The sequence below is a fragment of the Scomber scombrus genome, chromosome 22 (genome assembly GCF_963691925.1).
Source record: "Scomber scombrus chromosome 22, fScoSco1.1, whole genome shotgun sequence".
Lineage (NCBI taxonomy): Eukaryota > Metazoa > Chordata > Actinopteri > Scombriformes > Scombridae > Scomber > Scomber scombrus.
The window spans coordinates 24,255,112-24,260,771 of record NC_084991.1 but is presented as its reverse complement, the minus strand read 5'-3'; positions in this window follow the sequence as shown (position 1 = coordinate 24,260,771).

Genomic DNA, 5,660 nt, shown 5'->3' with positions numbered 1-5,660 from the left:
GGTGAAAGGCGCCGGGCAGGGGTGGCAATACTTATTGCCCCTCGGCTTGGCGCCTGTATGTTGGAGTTTACCCCAGTGGATGAAAGGGTAGCCTCCCTCCGCCTACGGGTGGGGGGACGGATCCTGACTGTTGTTTGTGCCTATGGCCCAAACAGCAGTTCAGAGTATCCACCCTTTCTGGACTCCTTGGAGGGGGTGCTGGAGAGTGCTCCCTCTGGGGATTCCCTCTTCCTGCTGGGAGACTTCAACGCTCACGTTGGCAGCGACAGTGAGACCTGGAAGGGTGTGATTGGGAGGAACGGCCCCCCCAATCTGAACCCGAGCGGTGTTTTGTTATTGGACTTCTGTGCTCGTCACAGATTGTCCATAACAAACACCATGTTCAAGCATAAGGGTGTCCATATGTGCACTTGGCACCAGGACACCGTAGGCCGCAGTTCGATGATTGACTTTGTAGTCGTGTCGTCGGACTTGCGGCCGCATGTCTTGGACACTCGGGCAAAGAGAGGGGCGGAGCTGTCAACTGATCACCACCTGGTGGTGAGTTGGCTCCGATGGTGGGGGAGGATGCCGGTCAGACCTGGCAGACCTAAACGCATTGTGAGGGTCTGCTGGGAACGTCTGGCAGAGTCTCCTGTCAGAGAGAGCTTCAATTCCCACCTCCGGGAGAACTTTGACCATGTACCGGGGGAGGCGAGGGACATTGAGTCCGAGTGGGCCATGTTCCGCGCCTCCATTGTCAAGGCGGCCGACCGGTCCTGTGGCCGCAAGGTGGTCGGTGCCTGTCGTGGCGGCAATACCCGAACCCGCTGGTGGACACCGGCGGTGAGGGATGCCGTCACGCTGAAGAAGGAGTCCTATAGGGCCTTTTTGGCCTGTGGGACTCCAGAGGCAGCAGGCAGGTACCGGCAGGCCAAGTGGGGGGAGGCTGCGGCGGTCGCTGAGGCAAAAACCCGGACATGGGAGGAGTTCGGTGAGGCCATGGAGAACGACTTCCGGACGGCTTCGAAGAGGTTCTGGACCACCATCCGGCGTCTCAGGAGGGGGAAGCAGTGCACCGTCAACACTGTGTACGGTGGGGACGGTGCGCTGCTGACCTCGACTCGGGACGTCGTGGATCGGTGGAAGGAATACTTCGAAGACCTCCTCAATCCCACCGACACGCCTTCCGGTAAGGAAGCAGGGCCTGGGGACCCGGGTGTGGGCTCTCCTATCTCTGGGGCTGAGGTCGCCGAAGTGGTCAAGAAGCTCCTCGGTGGCAAGGCCCCGGGGGTGGATGAGATCCGCCCGGAGTTCCTCAAGGCCCTGGATGTTGTGGGGCTGTCATGGTTGACACGACTCTGCAACATCACGTGGACATCTGGGGTGGTGGTCCCTCTTTTTAAGAAGGGGGACCGGAGGGTGTGTTCCAACTATAGGGGGATCACACTCCTCAGCCTCCCTGGTAAGGTCTATTCGGGGGTACTGGAGAGGAGGGTCCGTCGGATAGTCGAACCTCGGATTCAGGAGGAGCAATGTGGTTTTCGTCCGGGTCGTGGAACTGTGGACCAGCTCTACACCCTCTGCAGGATCCTTGAGGGTGCATGGGAGTTTGCCCAACCAGTCCACATGTGCTTTGTGGACTTGGAAAAGGCATTCGACCGTGTCCCTCGGGGGGTCCTGTGGGGGGTTCTCCGGGAGTACGGGGTATCGGACCCCCTGATACAGGCCGTCCGTTCCCTGTACAACCGGTGTCAGAGCTTGGTCCGCATAGCTGGTAGTAAGTCGGACTCGTTTCCGGTGGGGGTTGGACTCCGCCAGGGCTGCCCTTTGTCACCGATCCTGTTCATAATTTTTATGGACAGGATTTCTAGGCGCAGCCAGGGCGTTGAGGGGGTCCGGTTTGGTGACCTCAGGATTGGGTCACTGCTTTTTGCAGATGATGTGGTCCTGTTGGCTTCATCAGACCGTGACCTCCAACTCTCACTGGATCGGTTCGCCGCCGAGTGTGAAGCGGCCGGGATGAGAATCAGCACCTCCAAATCGGAGTCCATGGTCCTCAGCCGGAAAAGGGTGGAGTGCACTCTCCGGGTCGGGGATGAGATCCTGCCCCAAGTGGAGGAGTTCAAGTACCTCGGGATCTTGTTCACGAGTGAGGGAAAGATGGAGCGGGAGATCGACAGGCGGATCGGTGCGGCGTCTGCAGTAATGCAGACTCTGCACAGATCCGTCGTGGTGAAGAGGGAGCTGAGCCGAAAGGCGAAGCTCTCGATTTACCAGTCGATCTTCGTTCCTACCCTCACCTATGGTCCTGAGCTTTGGGTAGTGACCGAAAGAACGAGATCGCGGGTACAAGCGGCCGAAATGAGCTTCCTCCGTAGGGTGGCTGGGCTCTCCCTTAGAGATAGGGTGAGAAGCTCGGACATCCGGGAGGAGCTCGGAGTAGACCCGCTGCTCCTCCGCGTTGAGAAGAGCCAGATGAGGTGGCTCGGGCATCTAGTTAGGATGCCTCCTGGACGCCTCCCGGGTGAGGTGTTCAGGGCACGTCCCACCGGTAGGAGACCCCGGGGAAGACCCAGGACACGCTGGAGAGACTATGTCTCTCGGCTGGCCTGGGAACGCCTCGGGATCCCCCGGGAAGAGCTGGACGAAGTGGCTGGGGAGAGGGAAGTCTGGGTTTCCCTGCTTAGGCTGCTGCCCCCGCGACCCGACCCCGGATAAGCGGAAAGAAGATGGATGGATGGATCCTCTATCATCATCATCATCATCATCACTTTATTAACCTTTATATCCTCTATCATCATCATCATCATCATCATCATCATCATCATCATCATCACTTTATTAACCTTTATATCCTCTATCATCATCATCATCATCATCATCACTTTATTAACCTTTATATCCTCTATCATCATCATCATCATCATCATCACTTTATTAACCTTTATATCCTCTATCATCATCATCATCATCATCACTTTATTAACCTTTATATCCTCTATCATCATCATCATCATCATCACTTTATTAACCTTTATATCCTCTATCATCATCATCATCATCATCATCATCACTTTATTAACCTTTATATCCTCTATCATCATCATCATCATCACTTTATTAACCTTTATATCCTCTATCATCATTGTTATGGGTTAAGTGTTACTGTGTGTGTGTTACTGTGTGTGTGTGTGTGTCTCTGTGTGTGTGTTACTGTGTGTGTGTGTCTCTGTGTGTGTGTTACTGTGTGTGTGTTACTGTGTGTGTGTGTGTGTTACTGTGTGTGTCTCTCTCTGTGTGTGTGTGTGTGTTACTGTATGTGTTACTGTGTGTGTGTGTGTTACTGTGTGTGTGTGTGTGTTACTGTGTGTGTTACTGTGTGTGTGTGTGTGTGTTACTGTGTGTGTGTGTGTGTTACTGTGTGTGTTACTGTGTGTGTGTGTGTGTGTTACTGTATGTGTGTGTGTGTTACTGTATGTGTGTGTGTGTTACTGTGTGTGTTACTGTGTGTGTGTGTGTGTGTTACTGTGTGTGTGTGTGTGTGTTACTGTGTGTGTGTCATTACTTCTACTTTAATCTGGTAGTTTAACACATTGAAGTGTAAAATCTTCATTCATTCATCAACATCTGATGATTTAAATGTTTGAACTGTGTATTTGTGTATTTTCCTGCATGTCAGTGGTTTCACTTAAGTTCACTTTAAAGGTTCTGTATGTAGATTCCTTGTCAACAGAGACATGTGGACATTAAGCTGAATTATGTTAAACTACCAGATTAAAGTAAAGTAATGACACAGTCAGATTCCACTTTATCATCATAAAGGAAATGTAAGTCTGCTAAATGATGAAGTAATGAAACTTTAACAACAATAATAATAATAAAACTGGGTTTTATTCACAGCTCATGAAAAATACAATATAAACAATATGGAGGTTTTTTTTCAATCAACATTTAAATTCACTTTTATCTGATTTATTATTTATTTAACATTTTTATGTCTGCAGATAACCTGAAACAACGTTTAACATTTCTAAGCCCAGAGAAGCTGGAATCACATTTTTATTGAACATTCAAAGTAAAACACACTGAAGATTTACTTCTACTGCAGGAACGTCTATATATGTATACTGAATGTGTTTATATAGTCATCAGAGTCTCTAACTGCCCCACTGTCCTCAAATATCACAATTAGTTCATTTAGTGCTCACTAAACTTAATCAGTGTGATTACAGAGCGATGTCTGAAGATTCCTGATTGTACACGTTGGCTCATTGCACCTGAACGCATCATCAGAGGTTACAGGGCTGAATGCTGGTGATGGCTTCAGTTCTCAGATACAGCTGCCGTCTGTTGCCCCAGGGATGGGTTAGGGTAATAACCCCCAGGGTGGGGTTAGGGTAATAACCCCCAGGGATGGGTTAGGGTAATAACCCCCAGGGTGGGGTTAGGGTAATAACCCCCAGGGTGGGGTTAGGGTAATAACCCCCAGGGATGGGTTAGGGTAATAACCCCCAGGGTGGGGTTAGGGTAATAACCCCCAGGGATGGGTTAGGGTAATAACCCCCAGGGTGGGGTTAGGGTAATAACCCCCAGGGTGGGGTTAGGGTAATAACCCCCAGGGATGGGTTAGGGTAATAACCCCCAGGGTGGGGTTAGGGTAATAACCCCCAGGGATGGGTTAGGGTAATAACCCCCAGGGTGGGGTTAGGGTAATAACAGACAGGGTTAGGGTAATAACCCCCAGGGTGGGGTTAGGGTAATAACAGCCAGGGTGGGGTTAGGGTAATAACAGCCAGGGTTAGGGTAATAACAGCGAGGGTTAGGGTAATAACCCCCAGGGAAGTGGGCCAGGGTAATAACCCCCAGGGTGGGGTTAGGGTAATAACAGACAGGGTTAGGGTAATAACCCCCAGGGATGGGCTAGGGTAATAACCCACAGGGTGGGGTTAGGGTAATAACCCCCAGGGTGGGGGTGGGGTTAGGGTAATAACCCCCAGGGTGGGTTTAGGGTAATAACCCCCAGGGTGGGGTTAGGGTAATAACCCCCAGGGATGGGTTAGGGTAATAACCCCCAGGGTGGGGTTAGGGTAATAACAGACAGGGTTAGGGTAATAACAGCCAGGGATGGGCTAGGGTAATAACCCCCAGGGTGGGGTTAGGGTAATAACCCCCAGGGATGGGTTAGGGTAATAACCCCCAGGGTGGGGTTAGGGTAATAACAGCCAGGGTGGGGTTAGGGTAATAACAGCCAGGGTTAGGGTAATAACAGCGAGGGTTAGGGTAATAACCCCCAGGGAAGTGGGCCAGGGTAATAACCCCCAGGGTGGGGTTAGGGTAATAACAGACAGGGTTAGGGTAATAACCCCCAGGGATGGGCTAGGGTAATAACCCACAGGGTTAGGGTTAGGGTAATAACAGCCAGGGTTAAGGTAATAACCCCCAGGGTGGGGGTGGGGTAATAACAGCCAGGGTTAGGGTAATAACCCCCAGGGTGGGGTTAGGGTAATAACCCCCAGGGTGGGGTTAGGGTAATAACCCCCAGGGTGGGGTTAGGGTAATAACCCCCAGGGTGGGGTTAGGGTAATAACCCCCAGGGTGGGGGTGGGGTTAGGGTAATAACCCCCAGGGATGGGCTAGGGTAATAACCCCCAGGGTTAGGGTTAGGGTAATAACAGCCA